The following is a 27,302-nucleotide window of genomic DNA, read 5'->3' on the forward strand; positions in this document are numbered from 1 at the left end:
GAACATGAGACTGAAAATCACCTAGTCAAGGCCCCAGCAAGCACAGGAAAATTCATAAAACATTTTAAATGTGGAAAGGTCAACGGACATCCAAAGCAAATATTTTTCAAACAGAGATTATAACCATGCACTACCTCAAGGGTGCTCTCTCCTGTAATCTTTAATTAGCAACCTGTGACAGAGCAAATGACATGACAAGAAAAATTAAATTGAAATGTAACACTGTTTATTCCCTATAAGTGAGACTAATGCTACTTTAATATTTATATTGCTTTGAATTTCATGCAGTACTAGGAAATTTCAAGGACAATATAGCATCAGTTTCCTCACTCCCACTCTGATTTCCCTGCCTACTCATCCAGTATAGCCAGTTATTACAGTCACTGACAGTGGGACAGGAATAACACAAGTTCCATCTGTCATATATTCAAAAGCTGCACTCAGAGCACCAAAGAGGAAACAGGTTTTTAATATCCATTTATACCATTCAATGGGCAGGTTTGAAAAAACTTTTCATTCCACTTAGGTCAAGGTTTCAGGGCACACATCTGATTTGTGTAACCAAAACAAACCATCCCAGAACTTTTTAGTATATTTAATGTTATTCTTTAAGGATATGATGCATTAATATTTGGTTCCTAGCCCAAGCAGCTAAAGACTTTGCCTTAAAAAAAAAAAAAAAAAAAACCAAAACCAAACACAGAAACCATAAGGTCATTCCACATTAAAAATATCACATATCATTAGTATTTTTCTCTCTAATTGATATGAGTAACTAATTAATTGTCCTCAAACAGATTAAATATTAAAAAATTCAAAGAACCAGCAAATTATTAAGTATTTCTGCACTGAAATTTTAACTTATGCCACTGTCAACTAAGATGAAATTTATTTGAACCTCTAACCACTCTATACAATATTTGTAATGAAGTAAATTGCCTTATAGGCATTATTTTTCTCAAGGAGTGGGACCCATTAATAAGGCATAATCTCGAGCATCTAAATAAAATGTATTAAAACCATTTGGCAATCTTTTTTATTCCATTTTGACCACACTACATATATTTACAGAGATAAATATCCACCCCAAATAGAAACTGAGTACAGATTTGAAAGATGTGATGGAAATAGACTGCAATGGACAACCTCTCCCTTCATGGTTTATGGTTCTGTAATTGTTAAAAATCATATCATAAATGTTATCCAAGCTTCCACTGTGAGTTTAAAAGCTAAAGACAATAGGGCTCATTCAGTTGAATACCACAGCTGTAGAGACAAGGACATCTGTGCTCCAAAGACCCAATGATGGCATTTAAAATTAATTTACTTCATAAATTTTGCATGACAGATAATTTTCAAAATATTTAGCTTGTTAATCTTTTATGTGTTTATCTTTCTTTGATAAAAGATATCTTTTCTCAGCAGTAATTTTTGGCATTAATGGTAGCAATCACTGAGAAAAAGTCATGAGCATTCTGTTGTCCTAATTTATACTACTATCTTTAAATTATTTTAATTTTAATTATTTAATTTAAATTATTTGAATTTTATTGTGTGGATGTTTTTATTGGTTAAGAGACATTATTAGTGCTAAAAAGACCAGGCAGAAGAGAGAGATTAATTTTAGATGCATTTTGTCTGCATGTAATAATGCATGTTGTGTTTTCCTTCCACTCCCACTTTTTGACAGGCTCCTAGTTCAAAATCAGATACAACAAAATGAAGAGGAAACAGAATTTCATATGTGAACTTCATCAAATAATTCAGAAGATAAAGAATTCCACATTGGCAATCAGTTTGGGTTAATTTCAAGTATTTTGTCTCAGAGCCTTGCAGGACAGAAGACTGAGCCATTCTTTCAGAAGTGACAATGATAGCAAATCATAGTGCCTGCCAGAACGGCACTTTGAAGAGAGGGAGTGGGGGGAAACCAGCACACCTACTGGCCAAGGCAGAAGCATCACTTGTGCTTGTGTTTACTGAGAGAAAGAACGATTTATTTCACTGGTCATATTCATAAGCAAATCCCAAGAGAAATAAGTTTTTGAACCAATATTAAACCTGAGAGCTGCCAAAACTCCAAGAATTGTACTGCTCTTCTACCATGAAAAGTTAAGACTCTGGATTGTACCTGAAATTTAAATAAGAGTGGGATCTGAAAAGAGAGCCTTTTATCAGTCAGATATAAGGAATTATTAACTTCTCTGATAGAATGCTGAGACAGCAGAGCAAATATACAAAATGCATGTGTTTTTCCACCTACACTGCAACATGCTCGTGATGTCTACAGCTCTAAAATTTTTAAGGCAGTATATTATCACCCCTCTCACATACACCCCTCCTTGAATAAAATGTTTACTTAATTAAACTTGTTCTTCCCATGTTTCCAGCTCTAGAACAGCTAATTCATGCACTTAACCATAAGAACATTAAATTATACATTAATGGATAATTATATCCATTATATTCTTTAGCTGGTATAACTCAAAATACTTAAATACAGTTCAATAATGCCACACAATTATGTAACAATGCAAACTTTCACACATTTCGTAATCAAAGCTTAATCCTGTGGTGCTCTGATCTACAAATATTTCTTGGGACTGCTGATAGTTTCCAAGATTGGTTTGTTAAAAATATAAGAATTTTCACTTCAAAATAAACACTATTTCTTTGGAAACATAGAATCATTAACTTTGGAAAAGACTCCTAATCTCATCAAGTCCATCCTTTGACTGAACACAACCAAGTCAACTAAACAATAGCACGATACAACAGGATCAAAGAGGTCTTGAGTTTATTGTGGAGCACATAGAGGAAATGGTTACTTTTATTTTGTCCATTAGAAAAATCCATTAGAGAAATATAATGTTTGCAAAAGCCCCTTCCTCTTATCCACTCCTAAATTGTGGATATTGTTCTTGAGGAGCACAGTTCTCCAGGGCTGCCACAATTCCAGAAGAAAAATCTGTACCTCACCCAGCTGAAGATTATCCCCAGGAAACACCTGAACAGCCCAAAAGGAGAAATATCCAGAGGAGAGAGCGAGGTGGGCAGAGGAATACCCATGCAGGTGGCTCACAAACCCCCGTCCTGACCAGAAAAATGGTTGTAGCTTTTCAAAACAGCAGAGAATTTATAACACATCCAGTTTCATTTTAAACCAGATTTTAGTAATCAAACCTGGATGTCTGCAGGGTAGATATCACTTCAACTACCTCTAACGTCTTATGTGACCCAGCACAATGCAGGGCTTTCAGATACAGAATGCACCTTAGTGGTACATTCCCACCAGTCTCCTTAAACTTACCTGTAAAATTTCAGATCATTCATTGCAAGCTTAAGGTTTCCAAAATAAAACAAGTCTGGAAAGCATTTTTAAAAACTCATTTTCCGTGGGAAAACTGAAACAGGAATGAGAAATGAATGGAAAAAGTGGGAGTGATAGCAAATGAAGTAATTTTACAGAAAGGAAAATACCCTCCAAAATGCAGCCTCACAAGACAAGTACGTAAAGTGCTGAACACTGTTCAGCTAAGACAAAAAAAGGACTGTAAAGTAACAACTACAAAAATCTATCCTCTAGCAGCCCTTTTTAGCTGCTTATGTGAAAAATGGTACTGCATCCCATTTAAAGAGGGGAGGAAAAATTAAAGTGCAAATTACTTCTAAAAGCTACACTTGGGGAAGACGGAAATCAGAACTGGCTGTTGATTGGAAACAAAACATCTACTACTACTATCATTCACATTAATTTGGAGTCTGCATTTTTAATGCTTAGCAATTTTCAAACCCTTTTTTTTCTCTTTCTGCTATTGTAAACTTAATAAAAGATAGAAGAGCTAAAGAGTATTAATTTTCTTTGAGTTACATTCAGCTGAGATGTCACAACAGCGTCAGGTTTTCCCCCTTTGCAAGATATTTACCTTCCTGATGTTTAGGAGCTTTTTTTCATGTTCTGGGTTCATTTTTCCCCTCCCTCTCAAGGGAAGTCTAGGAAACCCTCATTGCACTGACTATTTAAAGTAGAAGATTTTTTTGATAACTGTTGTTAAACACCTCTGTGCTATGCTCTACATTAAATTTGAGTTATTATCCTTATTTCATTCTTTTCCTACACTTCTTAAGTCTTCTTGAAGGGAATTCATTCCTACCAGGAATGAAGCGCATAGATGTTTGCAGTGAGTACTTAAGCCTGTTTCCAAATGAAAAAGCCTCAAGCTTCAATACTTTTACAGCATTGTCCTCTGATAGACTGAAGGAGGAATTGAAAAATCAGTTGAAATACTTTGTTCAGGAAAACTTCATTCACTTCCTACTGGTATTTGGCCTAACTTCAATTAAAGTGCAAGGCCAAGGCCATTACATTTTAAAACTGATTGGTCATTTTGGTCAGTTCAGTGAAGATTTTGAGAGCATGTATGTGTATCACATCCTCAGAAAATGATGAAAACCTTGTCAAACCTGGTTCATATGAGGGCATTCAAACTGGACAAAACAAGTTCCAAAAAGTGAAAGTGTCACCTAATTACACTACTTTCAAAAGGCAATTTTGTTTTCACAATTCTTGGGTCCATTTGGACATTGGGGGAGCAGCATAAATTGACGCTGTTTCCACAGAAAAGTAATTGATATTAAGCATAGTTGATTTGCAGTAGTTTTATGTACTTTACCAGTGCATATTTCCTTAGCATGTAAAAATTAATCTTTTAATATTTAAGAATATATTTATGAAAGACATCTTCACAAACAGGGTAAATAAAGCAATTCCTAATGCATCATTACCACTTACATTTCTCCACTAGTGCCTTCATTGCACACAGTCACAAAACTGCATCAGATAAAACCGACTTTATTACTGCAAATCAGCAAAAAAGGGAAAAAAAAATAAATAAAATCCATCATGTATTCTGCATTTGCCACCAATTTCACTCCCAGCAGGAACAATTTCTGTTGGCATTCAGAGAACATTAACTATGCTACAGAACTACAGGAAGGAGAGATCCAAAATTAACTGTATTCAAGTTCATTTTGATGGTTTGTCAGCCAGGTGAGTGATATAACCAAGTTATTACGGTCACTCTCACATGCTTTCAGTCTGCTCTAAAAATATTTTTTGTTTTAAATGAAAAAACATTAGTTGTAGAGACAAGCAAAATCTCTAATTCTCAAGTTGACTATTTCATTAGAAACTGCCTCTTGCCCCCAACCCAAAAGAGCCAAAAACCTCCAGGAGCCATCCTCAGAGAACTTGCTATCTCACTGAGAACAGCATCGAAAAGCAGGCTGTAGTCTTAGGCCACTGGAAACTGGTCAGTCATTCTCCATTCCCTGGCCAAATGGAGAATGTTAAACCATAACACAGGCAGTAACAACACTGCACTGCACAACAAACTACACCTGTAAAATAAAGCCTTGCTCCCGCTTGTTAATGGAAAAAACACCATGGCTACAGAAAACTCTTGATAAAGACACCAGCTGCTCTGTAAAATAAATCATTCAGAGCATTTCCAGCAAAGAGTTACATGAAGTTGATGATTGTGTCCTCCTCTATGCTGACTTCAGTTTTACTTTTCTTTCTTCTGCTGCTGAGGCAGCTGTGCTAACAAATGCTGACAAGAACTTTTTTGTCATGGTTTGCATATTCCTCATAATCAAGGTCAGACAGACAAATGTAACATGGTGGTGGCTGGCACCTGAATGCTGCAAACACCTCCTGCAGGCTGTAAAACGAACATCTATTTTTTACTTTTTTAATATTTTACACTTTAATAAATGTCTGTGTTATATTTGGCTACTATTTTACATTACTGATTCGGCTGACAAACCTTTAAATTATCTAATATTGAGCTTCTTTATTTGTTCCCTTTGCTGCATGTGCTTAGAGGACATAAAAACTGACCTGTCAGAAAATACTGAATAGCCATGAGAAAAAAAATACATTATTTGAAAAATTCAAACCCTTTACCTAAAAAATTTAGAGGAAATTTGTACTTTTCACTGTGTTACCATTCAACTGAGGATTATTTATATGTAGCACTTTTGCTTCTGATTTTGACTGATCTGAAGATATATGTACAGAACTCAACAGCTCAAAAGAAACACAGCAGAAGAAACCTAGTTCCCCCACTGCTTTCTTGTAAGATATACATTTAAATGAACAATTACTCAGGTTTTTGGTATAATCTGTAGTAGCAGTATAGATCATTCACTCCTAAACACATTATAAAGAAGGGTAATAAATTTAACTCCTGTTTTATTGTCAAACTGAGTTGAAACTTGCGAACAAAAAAACCATAGTCAGAAATAGGTATATTCATTTTCAGGTACTGACTGAAGTTCCATAGACATTCTCATTTCAATACAGACCTAACATCATTCTTCAGTTTATATATCCTGGCCTGTGTAAGGATATACTTACTTATTTCATCTGTAATCAGAACCTTCTGCAACTCCATAGGATATCCTTTCAGTATGCATTTCACTTTTTTTCATTTGTACATTATTTTACTTTTATCAGACTCCATGTCATTCTTGACTTGAAAATCAGTTAAATGGCATGAGTTCATTCCTGTGGTCACGTCACTCCCATGGAAGAGTCACATAAATAGCAAGTAATTTACGGAAAATCTCTTCTCCTTTCTCTAAACTCATGTTCTAGCAGTCAGATATTGCATTGATTAGTGTACAAAGAATCATTAATTATCAAATAACAAGATATTTCAGGTGTTCAACTAGCCACCAGACGGAGGCCACATAGTCTCAAAATGCAGTAGAGGCATATGGCCATTAAACATGAAAAATGAGTACAAGTGTTGTGAAGTGGCTACAGAATACAACTTGTAAATCAAACCAAGCTCCTTATGTGACTGGACTTCCATAGGATTTAAATTAAACTCACCATATGCTTTTAACCTGCAAAAAAACCAGTCTGTGGTTTCATCTGTATGAATCTGCCCTACAAATAAATCTCCCCTACCTCCAGCTGACATTGTTTTGCAATATAAGGTTTTGTAGAAAACACACACAGATAATAAAAATTCTGCCTCAACAATCTTAGAATGTTTTTACTCCATTTTGGACACAGTTTTCTTCAGGAAACAGCCAGTGTTTGCCTTATTGTCTTTTTAAAATTAAATCATTTCAATACTTAGACAAGATCCAAGTCCCAGTATTTCCATAAGGCAATATAAAACACTTTGCACAGATTCAGGGCAGAGTGCAGGTAGTCAGTATTCTCTCACACAATAGAGAAAGTGAGACAAGCAGGAAAAAATGTCTTCCTATTCATTGCAAATCTAACCAAAACCTGGGATTACAATTTAAGAAAAATTGAGCCAAAGCTATTGAGACTTTTTTGCCACACAAACATATTACTCCAGGAAAAAGGTGATGAAACTATAAGAGGAAGAAAAGATAAGAGTTAGAAGACCAGGCTTGCTAGCACTACTAGAGGGATGAGGACTGGAAATGACAGCAGCCAGCAGAGAGGATTAAAAGCTCCCTGAGAAATGACCACTGATCTCCTTTTCCTCCTCCCAGAGGCAGCAGTGATAGGCAGCTTGACTCTCCTGGACCTGGTGTGGGGAAGAGGCACTTTGCTGAAGGCAACAGCTGCTCCCCAGCATCTTGCACATGTTGAGTCAAGACCTCGCCTGACTCTCTCTTGGCCAGCCCCAGCTGCTCCACTCAGCACTCTCAGACACATTGAGCAAGCAAGCATGAAGAAAAGGTTAAACAGCACCCTCTGTTGCCTGGCTTTACATTCCCTGCTTTAAGAACTAAAGCTAAGAGTGAGCAGAGAAATACCTTGGCATGATAAAAATAGCAGCAAAATGTGCAAGTTTTGCACCACAGTTTGAACCACAGTTGGGTTATTGAAAATTCAATTCCTTGTAGACAGATCTGGCTAGGCATTCCTAGGCCAGAACTAGCTCATATTTCAACACACTATTTCTTTCACTTTTCAAAATGCAGAGCAGCTGGACACCAAAATCAGAGAGAGGGAAAAGAAATGTCTTATGACCATGTTCTACCTTTTGTTTCTCATACTCACACACAGGACTGGATTGTTAGACAGCCCTTTAGAAGTGCATTACACAGTTGGTGGAGATTGTGGAACACTGGAGAAGGCATGAAGTAGCAGTCCCTCTTCAGACCATATAATTCATGTGCTGTGCATTGTTTAGACTACAGGAAGCAATTGCATGTGTATTTTGAAAAGATGCATATCTTTCCCTTTTCTTCTTAATTCATAACTATCTCTCCAGATACTGTTATCATGATTGTGACTTTAAACAGATTTTACAGCCAAATAACCTTAAAGTGTGGCAATTAGTGCCTTTTAACACTCACGGTCTGATTTGTGAAACAGGATTTTAAGTAATATGCCATCTGTCGCTCTCAATTTTAATTGTTGCAATAATTATGTATTTTTAATTGTGATCCTAATTTAGATCACAATTTATCACAAATACTATTTGTTTTCATCAATTTACTCAGCTACATTTAATATTTTAATCTCTTCTGGTACAGAAACAAATACCAGTTCCTGATGAAATAAAAGCATACTTTTGTACTTGAATAAGCCTGCCCATGACAGAAGCAAAGCAAAATTATGTCAATAAACAAAATTCATCTTGAAGCCTCCATCTCTAGAAAGCACTACTCAAATATTTGTGTCAAGCAACTGCTATGCTTGCTAAGACATAAATAACCAATAACCCATAACATACAGCCAAAATGAGCTATAAACATTATAGACTCCTTGCCATACCAGAATCTATACTAAACTGACTAATGTCCAGAGAATTACTCCCAGGTTAAGAAAACCCTTTGACATAAAGAAAAAAGAGAGAGTTGCTCTCTACCTTCTTTGTTTCCTGCTAATGGGAGTAAATCAGAGGAAACACAGGATCACAAATGGAGAGGTTCCTCAGGAACATGCTCTGCAATCTCTACTGTTTGAAAGATGAAACAGTCTGGCCTGTTTGGTGATGATCTCCTTGCAAGGAGCCCAGTCCAAAGGGATCTGAAATTAGACAAAGCCCTAAGCCTAAGAATCAGATCACAATAACCTCTGCACAGTTTCGGAGAAAAACATTATTCTAAGACCTGAGTCAGGATATCTACTAAAAGAGGCAGTTTTAAGGGTACAATATTCCTTCAGAACCTCCTCCTAAAATTTATAAAATTTAATGTATCCCAGTAGGAGACAGTATTGGTTTGGGAACATACTTTAAACTAAATAACGATATATCTGCTTACAAAAAAGCTTCTATACCATTGTTCCTATAATGCCACAACAGAAACTGGAGCATAAGAGCATGATACCTTATACACTGCAAAACCATTTAGCTATTTAGGAGTGTCTTAATTGCATGACAGTATCAAAGATATATATGTTGTTTTCAGAAAGTCTACTTTATATTTAAACTCTGAAATCCTGAGATTAATTTTATCAAAATTAAGAAGCATTTGACTTTCTTTTCAGGCCAATAAAAAATTTAAAAGTATTCAGCCGCCAAACTGAAATGAGAATGACAGGATGAACCCTAATGCAATCTAAAACAGACCCTGTCTGAAGTCAAAGTGAAGAAATAGATAGGCTTTAGCTTTTGCCAGATTTATATTCTCAGTGTTTCCCTTCATAAGCATAGTGTACAATCCTCACCAATCTATCCATAAGCAGCAAAATCAGTTTTCAGTAAAAAAAATTTCCATATGAAAATCAGAAGATAATGAAAATACTTAATTTTATAAATAAATTAAATATCCCTATGAGAACTACTGCAGATGATAAAAGAAGATTGTGTTCAAACAGATGACCAGATTCAAATAAAAAGAGCTGCTCAGTTCTTTTTTTTTCAGCTGGATAATAGCTCTCAGCTAAAACACACCTCATGCTTCTGCAAAACTCTGCAAATTATTTCTACTGAGAAAGATTTTCCTATTTGATCATGTGAAATACCCTAAACCAATCAAAAAACCCTCAAAGACCACTAAGCAACTTTCACATAAATTACCAGATTTACCTTTCAAGCAGAACTCTAGTTTCACCATTAAAAGTTATAATTTACTCATGCTGAGAGGTATTTGAGACAAGCATAGGAAAACTCAGAAGGGTTCTGAGCTACCACTCTGTGGTAACCACTGGTAAACACTAAGTTTGAATGGCATCTCCACAGGCTCATGCTTAAAATACAGCCTGAAAGCAGCATTACAGGTAATGGACAGTGGGGAGTGAGCAAATCAAGCCATGAGAGGAGTTGGGTTGAGGTTATTTTTCCCCTTCTGATCTTTTTAACAAGGTTAAATCAGTCAAAGTTCAAAAAGAAAGCAGGAGTGATTTATGAATATTTTTGTGCAATTGAATATTTGGAACAAATTAAATAATTGTTAACTTGTTTATTTGTTTTATTCATATTCAGAGACAAAAAAAACGAGGCATCTTTTTTTTATTTTATTTATTTTAGCCTTGTTGAAGTGAAGATAAATGAAGTGATAATAATTTTGGTTCCTCATTTGTTAAGTCCTTTCTACGGGATTTAAACTGGTGCAGTGGTGGAGTGTCTATGTTGAAGTATAGAGCAAAACACACAAAATGAACACTTGTCCCTGTCCTCAAGATTTAACTAAAATTTAATTACTATATAGGCTATATGCGTCTCTTTTAACAGTACTTTTAGCTATTTCTTCAAATTTGTGTCTTTGTCAGACAACTACACAATCCAGGGGGGGAAAGGGATTGGTGGGAGGGGGGGTGTTGAAGGAGGGGAGGGGAAGGGACCTTGTTATGCCTAATATTATTTTTTTAAAAGTACCAAATCCCAATAACAGTCTATCTCCAATTTTTGAGAAAAAAAAATACCAAAGCAAAGCAAGAACCCCAAAAACCAAACAAAACAAAAAAATCAGCACTACAGCCTGGCAGTGGAATACAATTATAAACCTGAACCAGAGAAAGAGTTAAACAAGCATTAAATTCTTCACAATCACAACTTTACACCTCATGTTCTCACCATTTCTTTTATAGCAGTGTTTTACACATTAATGTGCCCCACCTGGCAGGCTGACACATCCAGTTTTTATACCACCCCTGAGCTCCAGACTAAAGAGACCAGGAGGCAGCAACTATAAACTTTGCGTTGCAGTAACTGAAATCGTATTGTGGCAAGTTGGTTCTTCTGCAAGTACTGAAGCCACACTTTAGAGGTACCTTTGTGATACTTGTGAGAAATTTTAATGAGAGAGGCCAGTGAAGTAGTGAGACAGAAACATCTTTATTTTTAAAAACACTCTTGCAATGATTGAATAAAAATGAGTCAGTGTAGAATCTCACTGCTTTACAGTGTAACTTTTTTAAGGACCAAACACTTTCTGCTTTATCCACATGATAAAAACTGCACAGTAAGCATTTCTTTTTTCTGGTTACAAACCTCAAGCAGACGTACTCATCCCTTTGGTTATTCACCTCTGAGAAGAAAGGAGTGTTAGTGGGTTTGGCAGAGCAGCATAGGCAATGCTGCCACTATACAATGAACATTCACTTAATTGCTATCCCATTTCCAACATCCTAGTCCTGCACAGAGAGGAGTAGCCCTGTGTCCATCCCCACTGCACTCCCAAAGCACCACTTGCCTGCTGAGTTCAACACCAGGAGGAAGTTTGAATATTAGTGCTTGGCAGTAGAAGAGAATAGAACATTCCCTGTTTTCCCCCAAAGACAGGAAGGAAATTAGATATGCGCTAGTTTCCACAGGGCTTGTGGCAAAAGCAAAGGTGCCTGGCAATGTTTTCTCCACCAATATATTAAGAGCCAGGTCGCAATGGCTGAATTATTACTGATCTAGGAAGGGGTAGTTTAAACAATATCTACACAAAGCTGTCACTGTTTCAGCCACTTTTACTGCAAGCAAACATTACCTCCATTAACTCTTTTTCTCTTAAATCTCTCCTTAGTGTTTTGAGTTGATTTTTCTCTCATATGAAAAAATATTCAGTTCCAGGCCAGTCTGCATTTAGAAAGTCTTGCCAAACAAACAATGAATCTTTTGATGGTCCTCAAAGCAAAACTGCTTCTCTTGGGAAAATGTTGAAGCACTGTCAAGAAAAAAGTCAAGAATATATTCACTTTGATGATAGATGAAATGTAAAAAATACTTCAGAATTAGGAGGCATTGCAAACAACACAGCTTTCACAATACCAAGATAAAAAAACTCAACCAGCAGCAGTAGCATGCACAACAGAATTTATCTTTTTTCTTCTCACTTGTCTTCTACAAGAAGTAGGTTAACTTTAACAAATTTTGCATTCTGGAGACACTAGAAACACTAAAACTATCCAACTTCTGGGTTCATAAATGTACAATAATGATATAATAAATAAAAATTATATCTTAGGATTTCATACTGCTGAACTTCTATCAAACTTTTTTTTTACTAGGCGTTTCTTTTTCTGGCTAGATTTTATGAATGGCTGGGTGTCGAAAATATTTCTGTACTTATTTAGTGATAAAGTGGCTGTTGTGTTTATTAAATACATAATATTTAATATATAAAAATTATAAAGCAAAAACATTTATCCCTATTGAAGAAGTAAAAGCATAGAATCAAGGAATCAGGTTGGAAAAGACCTTGAAGATAATTGAGTCCAACCGTTAACCTAACACTGTCATCTTCACCACTAAATCATGTCCCCAAGTGTCATTTACACAGGGTTTGAATGCCTGCAGGAATGGTGACAAAATCAGTTCCCTGAACAGCCTCTTGCAATGTCTAACAGCCCTTTCTAGGAAGAAATTTTCCCTAATATAAACCCTAAACCTCTGACATAACTTAATTATTTCCTCTCATCATATTTCTTGTTCATGAGAGAAGAGACTGACACACACCTCATTAAAACCCTCCTTCAGGTGGTTGTAGAGAGTGATCAGCTCCCCTCAAACCTCCTTTTCTCCCTCAGCTGCTCCTCACAGCAGTTTCCAGCACCTTCCCCAGCCCCTCAATGTCTTTCTTGTAGTGAGGAGTCCAGAACTGAACACAGTGCTGGAGGTGTGGCCTCACCAGTGCTGAGTACAGGGGGACAATCACTGCCCTGGTCCTGCTGGCGCATCAATGCTGACACAGGCCAGGGTGCCATTGGCCTTCTTGGCCACCTGGGCACAGCTGGCTCATGTTCACTGGGGTGGACCAGGACCCCAAGGTCCTTTTCTGCTGGGCAGCTTTCCAGCCACTCTTCCCCCAGCCTGTAGCACTGCCAGGGGTTGTTGTGACCCAAGTGCAGGACCCAGACTTCACCTTATTGTACTTCATACTCCTGGCCTCCACTCATCGATCCCACCTGTCCTGATCCCTCTGCAGAGCCTTTCCACCTTCCTCCTCCCACCTAATTTTGTTTCATGGACAATTTTAACTTACTGATAGAGCACTCAATCCCCTCATCCAGAGCATTGATAAGATATGAACCAGGACTGGCCCCAGCACTGAGCCCTGTGGAACACTGTCAGTAACCAATTGCCAGTTGGCTGTAATTCCATCCACAACCTCTCTCTGCCCACAGCCTTCCAGCCAATGTTTTTTTTTACCCAAAAGAGAGCACATATATCCAAGACATGAGTGGCCAGTTTCCCAAAGAGAACGCTGGGGGAAATGACATTCTATTTTCTCAGTCTTGATTTCTTATACAGTTTCACAAGTGTTACTGAGCCTGCTCAGAATTATCTGAGGCACTACAGGATTGGGAAATAGTAAGTACTACTAGTATTGGCGAGCACTGAAGAGTTAATGTTACTGCTGAATGATTACCTGTGGATTATCAACAGGTGAAGAGTTCTAAATAACTAAATAAATGGATTCAGTGGGATCAATTAAACCAAGATTCATCTCAGTGAGTTAATTTTCTTTTTTTCATTTTCTCTTCATTTTCTCTCAGTTGTTTGTTTTTGGTTTTTTTCCTACGCATATACACAAAAACCACAATTTTCTGCTAGAGATATTTTTCTTTTCCATTGCATCCAGGTAACACCCACTGGGACTCTACTGCATTGAAGGGGTGAATGACAAGTTACCTTGCCCCCTAGTGAGACTATCAGATTCTCCACCTGCTAGACTGATACCTTATCAGGAATCCTGCACCACACAACCACAGCATTTTGTAGTCTGAATGCAGACTACAGAAGAAATACAAACCCTTGGACAAAGCTTGCTCTCTCCTCTAAGCAAAATGTCACAAGCTATCACATGAAATCATCCGCAAAAGGCGCAAGACACAGAGGATAGCAGGAAAAATATTTCACCATCTCCTCAGTGACAAGCAGAAGATGAACTGACAAGCAAATGTAATTTACAGACAAAACCAAAAAGAATATGAAAATTTTATTTATAAATATGACCTTTAGCTTCTAGCAAATACCTGATAAAGATCAAACTTGCCGACAGCTAGCATCAGTAGTGGTCAACAACCACAGAAGCAAACACAGAAGGTATAGAATTGGCTAGTGATTCTCAGTTGATTACACAACTGAGGCTGATGAAATTCAGCCTACAAGGCTAACAGTTTAGAGGAGTCAAACTCCGTTTTGCTTTTGAAAATAAGTAAGGGAAGAGAGTGGTACAGAAGAGCAGAAAAATTACCTGGGGTACCCTTAAAATGCAGTAAAAGTGGGTAAGAGCAAGAGAATTATAGACCAGTTAAATATTAATTGTTGGGAAAATAATGTCAAAAAATTCTAAAAAAAAGCTATAAGCACAGAAAGGGAGAAGACCAATGGGCACCATGAAAAACAAAATATGTTTAACTTACTTCTTTCTGCAAAAGATTTATAGGTTTTGGTATAGTGGCAGATGCAGTAGGAGGAAGATATTTTGCCTTTTTCTAGGTTTTTGACACTTGTTTAACTTAACGTGTTCATACCACAAAATAGGTAAAACAGTTAGAATGATAGTGTTGCCCAGGAAGAGTCCAGTTCATTGTCAGATAGGGGAACACACAAAGCAAGTTTTGCATGAGTCTGTCCCTCTCTTGGTACTATTCAGCAAATTTTTAAGGATTAGGGTGGGAGAGTACATGCATTCAATCTACAAGACGAAAGCAGCAGCAAACACATCAGACAGAATCAATTGGGATTTGAACCACATATTACACTGGGAGAAGGCACATAGGAAAAGGTGCAGTGTACTAAGGATGGAGGCAAAATTCCATACCACACTCTGTGGAAGCAAGGGAAATGCAGGGAATCATAATGTGATCTGGAATAGTGAACATCAAGTTGCTGAAACACATGCACACACAAGAGAAACCTCATTTTAAAGTGTGAAATAACCCTCCTACTACCCAGCCGAAATCATTACAAGCAATGAATGATTAGCACACTTTCCAGTCTGCTCACAGCAACTGAGGGTTGCAAATAAAATGGTGGTAGGACAGTTGAGTGTTGAGAATGATCAGTGATTCAGAATGCAGAATGCTTTTCCTTAGAGAGTCCATCAATAACAAGAAAAAAATCTTCAGTAGTGAGGAAAATTATATATTGAAAGAGAACATGGAATTTTCATCGCTGGTTTTCCAGAAGGAAGTTGAACAAATGCCTATCACAAATACAGTTCATCCTGCCTTTGAGCGAGGTCTCTACTTGAAGTCTTGTTTTCTGTAACAGACTGATGCGATTTCTTTTACAAGGACAGGAAACTGAGGGACAGAATTGCGGATGAACCTCATCTCTAGCTGGGCAAACTTTTAGTGTGTAAAATCTCTTCATTTACAGTGACACACAAGGCCATGTACATTTCCTTGCCACTAGGATTGAAAAGTGGTCCTATTTCCTCTCCCTAGGAGAAGAACAGAAGCTGCAAAAAGAGGTTATACACACTTAAAATCTCTGTATGCTAAACACCAAGTAAGTATCTTCCAGATATAAGGCATTACAAACAAGTTACAAAGATTTAAAAATGAATCTACAAAGCTGTTACTAAGACAAAGACTAGAAGTTTTACAAAGATAGAGCTTTATTGTAATGTTTGCATTTCTCATGTGAAATCTCTGGGTCATATGACTGAGTTACTGTATTGCTCTCCTTAGCAATACAATTGACATTAACTAGTGCTTGTAGGGCTCATCTTCTTTCAAAAATCAATAACTGCACACAATTTAAACTCAAATAACCTTTCTGGTAGTTAATTTTTCTAGTGATACCATGTAATTTTTCTTTAGATTTAGTAGACATTTGGTCTCAGTGCTTTGGAAAATAAAACCAAAAATTGATCACTTCTTGAGCCCAAATCTGGGGACAATTTACTTTTCAGGTGCTGTTTTCCTCAGAAAAGCACATGTGAAGGGGCCTTCCTTAAATAACTGCTTGCAAAATTACAGCTAAAACATGTTTCTATTTCTTTTCTGTAACTCTTGGTGACTCAAAAATATGGCAGAATGTTATGAAGCAGATGATTTTCCACTATGTATATTGCTTATAGGGTTAGAAAATTTTCTTTGAAAGTGCCTAGGCTGAGAAGCTGATATATTGTTTGCTTGTCAAAAGGCTTGAAGAGCTAGACAATACCATTAGACATAGTATTGAAATGGTGAATGGATGGATGGATGGATTATGCTGACCTGCTGTGTGCTGTTTGCTAAAGACACTTCAGTAAGACTTTCCTGCTTCCTTTCAGTTCTAACAAATTGTCTCCAAAATGTGTAGTCATCTAATTTAAAAACCAGACCCCCAAATCAGAAAATTAAAAATCACTGTTGCAAATACAGGTAGAAAAGTATACTGCATATTGCTTTGCTAGAAAATGTTTCTGTATGACTTTAGTTCAAAATCTGGAATATAAGGTATATTGTTTTTAAGGACCTGATGATCAAACTCTAAATATTTAGACCCTTTATGACAGTCCATTGCTATTGCTAGCCTTATGAGTTTCTTTTCTGCTTCTGTTCCTGTTCATTTCCTTTCCTAGACATGAGCAGTTAATGCTTCATGGTTTCCATTCAGTCTTTGAGCACAATATATTTTATTGTCCTGATTTCTTAACATTTGCTATAATTTTCTGTCTCTTACAAAATTTATTCTGATATCTGAATGTCTTCATATGTGGGATAGCTCTTTTATTACATTCCATCTCTTTTCAACACTTTCCAAGTTTTTCATATTGAATAGAAAAGAGAATAAATGCTAACACTGAAATTAAAAAAAGTAATTTTAAAAAAACACCAAAGAAAATGACTCCTCTATTATCTTTAACTGGGCTATAGCCAAACCTGTTATCAACACCTATAAAGAGCTAGATACTAAAATCGCTAAATTCACAACTCTCATTTTTCAGTACTGCAAAACTTTATGATTGCTTGGAGCTTTATCACATGTAGGTAGACTACAGTTCACAGCTGTTCTGGTGGAGTTTCTCACAATAAGCCTCTATATTTTAATCAGTTAATGCATATCCATCTAGTCATCACTTTCGAATCTTTCAGAAACTGTCCTCTGTAACAGGGTCGAGAAGTCATTCAATGTTCACAACAGGACTTAGCACCATTTGTGTTTCTGGTAGGATTAGAAAGTTTGGAAAAATGGACAAAAGAGGACAGGCTCATACAAGTAAGGCTGTCCTTACATTCCTTTGCTCCTTTAAAGCTTACATTAAGGTACTAGTAATTATCTGAGACTCAAGTAGATTCAAAGACAAAATGTTTTAGAGAAAGATACTCATATATTGTAACAACTTTAAAAGGGAAATCCTGGATTTACCAGCTTTTATTGCAGCCCTGGAAACATATTTAGAATAGCCAAGAGACCTAACAGCCTATCCAAGACTTTATGGAATGATAACTGATTTCAGTTATCATTCCACAAAGACAATAGGTACCTCTTTTATCGCTAGTTAACGCAGGTCTCTATGTCCTCATTGTAACTGAAGATGATCAAATGTGGAAGGGATACTGAAACTAAAGGAGGCATAGACTTTAATATTTCCACCAGAGAGACATTTGGTCATTTTTAACAGAAGAGTAGGGCATTATTCAAAGGATAATTCAGAAATAGACTGAAGGCTTGAGTCAACCTCTCTTTTGTCTACTCTTCTGTGTCATTACCATTGTAATGTTACCTTTAGTGAGGACTGAGCGGTCTGCTGGATTGCAGCCTACTAATAGAATTATTCACATACTTCATTAACCCACAAATCTGTAACAGATCTTTTGCTATCATTACACATATAATGGAAGTTTGCCTCCTAACGGACGTCATACACTTATTCAAACCAGCTGGTTGTGTTTGTATAGTAGCAATATTTCACAGTTTAAGAAATCATTTTCTCTTCCATCCCTTAGTTACCTAAGGGCTGCAGTATATATTATAAAGTAGCAGCCAGTAAAATATTTTGAAATCAAAACCATGAGTTAAGAGTACAGTAGAGCAACCAAAACAGCTTTCACTCTGCAGAAATAATAGCAGCTCCAATTTATCCTGACTTTTGAACAATGTATGCTTAAAGTGCAAGGCCCCTTCATTCGCAGAACAAAATTTGAGTGTTAAGATTTGAAAGACCACAATCCCTCAATCATTTAAGTTTAACCAGTGTACTCCTGTCATGTGGTATTTGCCTCAGAGTTAGATATCTAATATATTTTCAGGAATTCTTAGGGATGTCTCTCTACAGGAAGATTCATCCCACAGTAAAACAGATGTTGACAAACTGTTTTCAGAAGCAGTTTGAAGGACAGAAGAAGGACCACAAAACCATTTTGGTTGGAAGGGACATCATGAGACTATTTAGTCCACCCTCCCAGCTTAAGCAGGGTCAGCTGGAGCAGGTTACACGGGACCACTTGAGAGCAGCATGTCTCACCTACACATTTGTTACATCATGTCCAGCAGCATCTTAGGAGATGTAGCACTGAGCAGCTTCATATCAGCTTCACATCAAATGCCTCTGCAATCCCAAAATTAGGTATACCCTATAGCCCTAAGACCTGTCCTACTCAGAGTCTATTGTTGCACTCCTATATATTTCCAACTCTTAAACACTGTACAGGTATACAGATCCACTTTTCACTTCCTGTGCTTTGACCAGTTTGCCAACACATAGTTTGGCTAGATCTTTAATACTTTGCAAGCATCAAAAAAGGGATGTGCTGGACCTCAGAAGAAATTTCTAGATCAAAAACCTAACCAGATTTGAAATAGAGGCTAAACTACTTCAGGTGATAGCATCAGATGGCTGTGGTTACAACACAGGAGATCTACAGATCTTTACTTATGGCCCAAGGATTCTCTTCAATGAAGCAATATTCTTGCAATCCCATGCAATCGCATCCCAGAACAGCTCTGGTGGAAATAACTATAAAAGAAGTTCTCCCCTTCTTAAACGAACTAAACCTTTTTGGTTCTGGAAGGCTGGCTTTGAAAATTGTCAGAGTAAGGAATGTATGAAGGCTAAGATAGGAACGAATGCAAAATCCAAAGCAATGTATAATTGAAAGGATTCACACATCGCCTGTTCTGTAACAGGACTTGGTGCACAAATCCTGCAGAATGGCCTTCACTGAAAAATATGTGTTGATTCCCTTCATCTCCAAGCTGGAGGCTCAAAAAGGTATATAATGCATCTTTTATTAAAGTTTCCCTCCTATTATTTAGTGTTTTAGACATCATGCAGTTGAGCATACTGACAGTTATGATCCACATCCTAGCACCTAACTGACCCCTATAACCACTCACTGCCTGAAAATCCTGGCCACCTACCACAGAGCTACAGAGTCTAGTTTACAAACAACGTACAACAAAGTTCACTAATAAGGCTCAGCATTTTTGAGACCTGTCTCAACCTGTTGCCCATTGTGCTGACTTCACTTTCCACACAAAAATGAGAATTTGTAGTGGGACCATGGACATAACCCTCACTAGTGATCTACCTGCAGTTATAAGATTCACAGATCACTGTGGTATTCCTTTTAGTCCTGCATAACCTGCAGTATACTTACATGAGTGGAAATAAATTTTGGTTTTTTACAATTAATCAGAAAATGTTTATTGGAAAAGTCCCATACACTAATACTGTCTTTGACACTTAATGTAAATAACAGAAACCCATTTGACAAATATTTTTACACCCTACTTGTCTTAACGTATTGCCTCTCATCATTCCAAATCAGACCCCATCAAGCTGAATCAGGACAACCCATTGTTTTCCTTGCGTTTAACTCTCTGCATATTTGTTTCTACACCATACAAACATAAATCACACACCCTTCAAAAAAAGACAGTATTTTTTTACATACAGGTGTATTATTTCATAGCATGGTACTAGTATGTTTGTTACTTCCATTGTTTATGTGGATGACATTTATACAGAATGGAAATCTGTAATGAAAGACATGAATCTCTGTCTTGATTCTCTCCTTAGGTCATAGCATCTCAGGAAAAAAATAAAACAGGGTAATTTCTTCCACAGTACATATTTTCTATACTATCTTCTTTAGGTCAATGCTATGCTCCCATTTGTATCAAGGGAATTAGGGGAAAATAGATTGTTAAGGGTCTGATAAAATATTTAATTGGAATATGCCCACCTCTAATTCTCTGGACAGAGCTCAAGAGACTGTGAACTCCACAGAGAGCTCAGTACATCAGGAACAAGATCAATGTTAATTAGAGCAAGATATATAAACTTCTTCCAAAGCGTAATACACATGATAAGGAATTTAATGCATAATTTTAAGAGACTGGTATAGATAACTTGAGTCAGGGGAATTGAGTCCACTTTTGATAGTGTTTCCATTAGTAACAGAAACATTTATTCTGAGGTACAGCAACATTAGACAGTAACTAAAATGCACAATAAGAAATTAAGAAACACTTCCATCATGTGGCCATTAAAAGCCAAGTAGTTTTTCTTCTGTTGGTGATTACTATAAGTATCTATTCACTATCTATTTTGCAAAGAAATAGATTTTCTGCTCAGGCAACAAATAATGGGATTTCACTGCAGTTACTGTAAAGATTTTTTCACTCAGAGAAAAATATATTTTTGTAGGGTAATATTACACTTAATAAGAAAATACTCTGGAACTGTCCCTTTTCTTAGGAAATGAACCACACAGTACAGGTAACTGGTAAAACACAGTTAAAGGCCAAAAAAAATAAAAATAATAAAAATAAATCCTAATATTTACTTCATGGGTAATTTAATATCAACTTATTGACATAAAATCCAAAACATTTTTATGCTACAGAAACTCCTCAGCCATGATCAAAAAACAATAAAGCTATCAGTAATGGACTAGAAAAGTCACTCATCTTGCATGAAGTTTTGGAGCAAAATAGAAAAACTCAGAAGAAAAGCTGTTTGTAGACAGATGTAAGAAATGACAAGGTGACCTGACAAATGCAGGACCATTTCTTTAGGTATTTCATTAGCTATATATAGTTTTGCTTTATTGTTCTGGGATTCATGCACTCCTAAGTCAACACAGGTATGTACATAGAGCCACAAGTCTGTGTTGTGCTGACTCTGAATAATTGCTACATTGATCCCATACCACAGAACTACAGAAAAAAATTACAGTAGCTGATGCCCTCCTTGTAACAATCTGTCTTGCCTTGTGAAGTTTATATGCTAAAATGTTTCAGGGGGTAGTGCTCTTCCTGGGAACAGTGCCTAAAACAAACATAGAAGCACTGCTTTCGGCAGCAAAAAGCAAATTGGATTGAGAGGCAGACAGTGGAAGGAACAATAGGGAAACTGATTTTAAAAACTTCTGCCTGGATTCATCATCTTTCAGCACCAAAAAAAGGCATCATCTCAGCTGACATATATCATGAGCTGCATTTCTGTCATTTTGGTTTGGGTTTTTTGACTCATCCAAGCATTAGTTCAGGAAGAAAAACATTTTTATTCAGAGTTTGAAAAATTATGTCAAAGGAGCAAATAGTTGGACTAGAACTTAATGTATTCTTAATGAAGCCAGAACTTCAAATTCAAACATTTAAGCTGCAACTCTGTCAGTGGAACCATTGTTAGTAGTGCTGCTAAAATAATTTATAAGAGCACTGCAGAGTGCCTCTGTGGTACACATAAATAGAGATTCAAAATGGATATACAATTAATGGATATTCAATGTGCTTGGTGGTTTTAACACTGTTCACTCTGCTTCAGAGCCATGCTGCTGGTTTGGGGCTCTCAGATCACTTTTCCAAGTGCCTTGAGAAAAAGATGGCCTTCATTTTTATTTTATTTAGTATTGTGAAGAGTGCATAAGTATCAATTATTGAAAGAAACACATTTATTTTCACTGTGAACTCCTTATATATTCTTTGTATAATAGTAAGTTACTGCAATTTTAACCTGATATCCTGCCCATATATTTTGTGATTTAGTGCAAATTTTAAAAGTCAATTAAATTAGTATTTCTACATAATAATATATTAAATGCTGTAAATATATACCTTGAATTTATTTGCTTTTACACAAATAAGAAAATATTGACAGTATTTTGATAATTTTTATTAATTAATAAACCCATGGACCTTTTTTTCCTCTATGAGAATTATCAGTTCACTAACTTTCACTGTTGCTGTAATCTAATCTCCAAGAGTTTATGTTTATCATTACAAAAACTGACAAGTGAAAATAACTTCATGTGGAAAACTTCTGGTAAGCTTTCTGATGGTAACTTCTGAGAGAGAAGGCCAAAGACTTGGACAGGAAAATTGTCTTTAAATTAGAGTTGAAATATAACAGCATCTTCATTACCTAGCAGTTACAATCCTATTCCAAAACAGATTGCTAAAGAGATAACCAGAGAACTTAATTAAAATCTTATTGATGTGCTGTATCTACAGAGATAATTAACTACAACAACAAGTTTTGCATGCAAAAACATATTTGTCTTGACAAAGGAATAATTGAGAAGAATTACTTGGTGGCTAAGACTTGATGCAGATATTTTTTTGTCAATTTGCTTCTATTATCTGCATAATATCCTGAAGAGCTTCAATGACTGCAGATTTTTTTTTTAACTGACCAAGAAACAAAATATAGAAGAGTAAAATAAATGTGCCCCTCTCAATAAATTAACTCAAGGAAGGTAAGTTGAGTTGAACTGTGAAATGGTCTGTGTAACTGACATTTTACATGCTATCCACATTAATCAGCAGAACCTGTAATATGCTTCCCTATTTTAAGCAATCAATGAACTACTAAACGTACTTTTCTATTTTTAGCACAAGTTTCTCAAAAAGTCTATGCAGACCTACCCTTGCTGGAATGTACATAAGCCCCACAAGAGAGCTACTCACTGTTTTTAACCTTTGAGCACTGGTAATATTTGTACCCTTGTGTCAGATTTTATTTTTGCTGCCAGAAAGCAAATTAAAATGATATATTGTAGAATTTATCCATCTTTCAACAGTTATTTTCAAAAATTAGAGTATTCAAAGACTATTCAGGGTCTAGTAGGAAACAAAGTTCAGCAGGAGGCAGAATTTTACAACTGGCTGCTGAATGCATGAGTATCTTATGTTAATTTATGCCAAGATGCAGCCCATGGGAACACCTCAATAGTGATATGATTATATTTGACTCTGTTAATGGTCTTACTCTAAGTTTAAATACTGGGAAATATTTTCTAACAACTGTATCATCATACCAACTGGAAGAAAATATGATTTTTCTGTTTCAAATAGATAAAGATGTGGTGGGTTCTACAACAAATAGTCTGTAAAATACTGACATTATGACTCAATAATGTGAACGTTTATTCGGATCTGTAGGTGACCTTACTGAATTTTACTGGACTGTTTCAAACATTGTCAAGGAGAAATCACATTTCTTTCTTCATACAAGCACATGCCGAGTCTTCAGGGATTGTGAATTTTTAAACAAGTTAATAGCTATGCTGTATTAAAAAAAATTAAAATAACTGATTTATTGCTACAAAACAACTCTCTCATTTTCATTTACAGCTAGTAAATTCATTACCAAATAATTTTCAAGGCTTTAAAGTCCTACCTGAGAGCTGATTACTGATGCAAGCAATATCATTTTCTTGGAAATTTTTCTGTCCAGGACTGTACTCTGGAAGTCCATTATATCCAAAATAAATAAGCATAAAATATGATAGATAACATGTATAGCCAGAGGAGCCTTTTCCTGCAGTTTTTGTTTTGTGTGTGCCTTTAGTCTTCACAAATAAAACTTTATGCATTGTATCATCTATTTGAATTCTCTAAAAGCAACATAATTACAGTTTCCCTTTCCTCATAGAGGTGACAAAGTTGTTATTTGGAAAACTTAAACATCATTGGAGTAGCAGCTGACAATCAGAAGTAGCATTTGAAAAGTTTGAAGTCTTTGAAATAAACAGTCGTACAGGCTATTCCATATCTAAATGTTGAAATATAGTTAGAAATCTTCAACAGAAATAAGTGAGAGCAAGTATTCCCTTGAAACACTTTATTTTGCAGTTATTGCAACTGTCACATAGATAGGGGGAAAAAGAATAAACAAAATATTCTACTTCAGTGCCACCAAAAGAACCCATGAAAAAAACCAAAAAGAGATATTTTATTCTCCTATACCTTACAATGAAGTAAAGATTTACTGACATCAATAAAACAACCATTTTTTTTAAATTAAGACAATTTTAATGTTCTTGATAAATATATGGATAAGTATACTCATCTGGGATCTGCAGATGAGCAAAACACAAACACTATTATATGGAAGGGAAAACATGAACTGGTCTGAGAAAAATCAGGCCAAACCAGACAAATATCTGAGGAAAAATGCACTACATCCCAAGCACAACCAAGGAGGTGATACCAGCATAATATAAGCTGCAGACCAACAAAACTGTTCACCCAAATTTTCACTGGACAGAAATAATCAAGAGGCTCCACTTAAAACCTCCCAAATATGAAAGATCAGAAGAGGACTGGAGAAAATTGCATGATCAAGTTAATATTTTCACAACTCCCAATTACAAACTTTCACAATGGCAATTTTAAAAGACATGCAAAGGAAAATATTGGAAAAGATGAGCATAGAAAGGATGCAGTCTGCTTAACATTCATACTGCATAAGTACTAACATGCAGATTACACTTCTCCCAGAGCACGCCTGATCCTGAACTGATTTAAATGGAGAGTGAAAATCACAGAGGTGTCTGAGACCATTAAACACATGCTAAGCTGTAATAGCTTTTGTAAGTACAGAGATTTATTTCATGGGGCACAACAATAATCCTTGGTATTGCGGGGAAAATTGTACATTCATCCTACTCTTCCTAACTTTTGGAGGCCGAACTAGATTGAAAAGTTAATTTAGCTAAGGATTTAGCCTAGACAGAGTAAGAGTAAATAGGTCTTGAAGTTGGAGAATGTTGTGAGGAAAAGAGAAAGCAAAAAAATGTATGGAAACTTTGTGTACTTTCATACAGGTGTTTCTTCAAGATTCAAGCCAAACACTTATTAGATGCCTGTACCTGAAGATGCAATACGGAAATGAACTGTTTCCAGTTGGACTTTGGCTGGCTTATCTTAGTGAAGAAAAGTGGTTATTAACAGCTCTACATACCCCTGCTTTGGGTTATGATATCTTTTACATTTCATCAAACCCTTTCAAAACAATGTAGGTACGCCGTGTAGTGTCCACCATGATATGACAGAAGCAGTAAGGCATACACTGTTGTTTCTAATCACATTCCTTTATTCCAGAGGATATGTTCCAGAGAGCTTCTCAAAATACTTTTTTAAAATTTATGTTGCTTCTGATGAAATGTATTATGGGAAGAACAGAATTTAGTATCATTGTTTTCACTAGAGTGGAGAAGTCTGGAACTATGTTGAAACAGATTCAGAAATTTGAGAAGAAAATCTTGAAAAAAAGAGAGCAATAGTCACATTCAAGCATTTTGAGATAAATTTGAGGAGGCATAAGCATAGTCACTTTGGAGTCAAACAGACTTGCTGAGAAATGCTGTTGGGAAATAGCAAACAGAATGGTGAATGATACTAAAAATTCAAAATAAATATATCAGCAGGAAAGAGAGGTAAGAATTAGAGGCAACAACCAGAAAAAAAACAGGAAAATAAAGAGAGCATTATTTCAGCATGTCCAGCTACCCTTAAGCTCTTGGGATACTTTACTTCCTAAGTGTTTTGAAGAAATAATGAAGGACAACTGGCAGAGAATGAAACTATGCCACTTAGTGTTTAAGTGCTAAATTTAGTTAATTTTTTTTCAGCTCTATTATACATAACTCTAAGTACACCATCTGTAAGCCCATGTGCTGATTCAAGTACCAATGTATATAAGTATGTGTGTGTGTGTATATATATGTATATATATATATTATATACACAACCCAACTGATATGTTTATTCAGAGCAAGTCAAACAAGCTCATCACATCAAATTAACTAAAGGTTACAAGCTTTGGGCACAGAACATAGGCATAACCCAGAAAAAAATGAATTAATCAAGTGCACACTGCGTGATGTTTACACATGTTTTTGTGAGAAAACCTAAAGTTTGATGATCTGTGACAAAACTGATGCATTAGAAAACTATGCAATGTGAGAAAGTCTGTCTTCCTATGCTGTTACGATATATGAGCTTTCTTGTGGTGCAGAAGTCTTAAAATCTGTGGATCCAGGATAAACTTCCTATAAACTCAGTGAATATCATCAGGTAAAAGTTATCTGAACATACATTATTTACCTTACCTGGAAACAGCCACTGCTAGATACTTGAAGAACAAATCAAGCCCTCCACATATATTGACAGGGTTGGGGTTTTTTTGTTTACATACAAAGCTGGGTAAAAAATCGAGTGGTTTCCTCCACCTCTTTTTCCCAGGTTAGTGAAGTTAATCATGCAGATTTCCCTGACTAGCGAGTTTATTTAAAAGGTATTCAAAATAGAGTTCCCATTGTATTGTTCTGTCAGAACAAGAAAAAATAATGCAACTATTTAAAAAACATGAAAAAGTGTTTTGCAACTGCATATTAAAAATCAGGCGCCAGGCTCAAGTAGGTTTTTTACCAGGATCCAACACATTATACCTTTTTTAGTTTCATTAAGTTGTACCATGATAACAGCATTCTTCATGGCACTCAGCAAGGCATAAGTTATATTTAAGGATTTTGTTCATATCTTAAAAGAAGGAATTAATATGGCTTAAAAAGCTGGCAAAATGTGAAAGACTAACCATATTCAAAAATTCAGTGTACCTTGCATCTATATAAATATATGTTCCCCTACAAAAAAAAGTTATGCCATAGTACACCAAAACTATGTAAAATT

This window comes from Camarhynchus parvulus, chromosome 4, assembly GCF_901933205.1.
Source record: "Camarhynchus parvulus chromosome 4, STF_HiC, whole genome shotgun sequence".
NCBI lineage: Eukaryota > Metazoa > Chordata > Aves > Passeriformes > Thraupidae > Camarhynchus > Camarhynchus parvulus.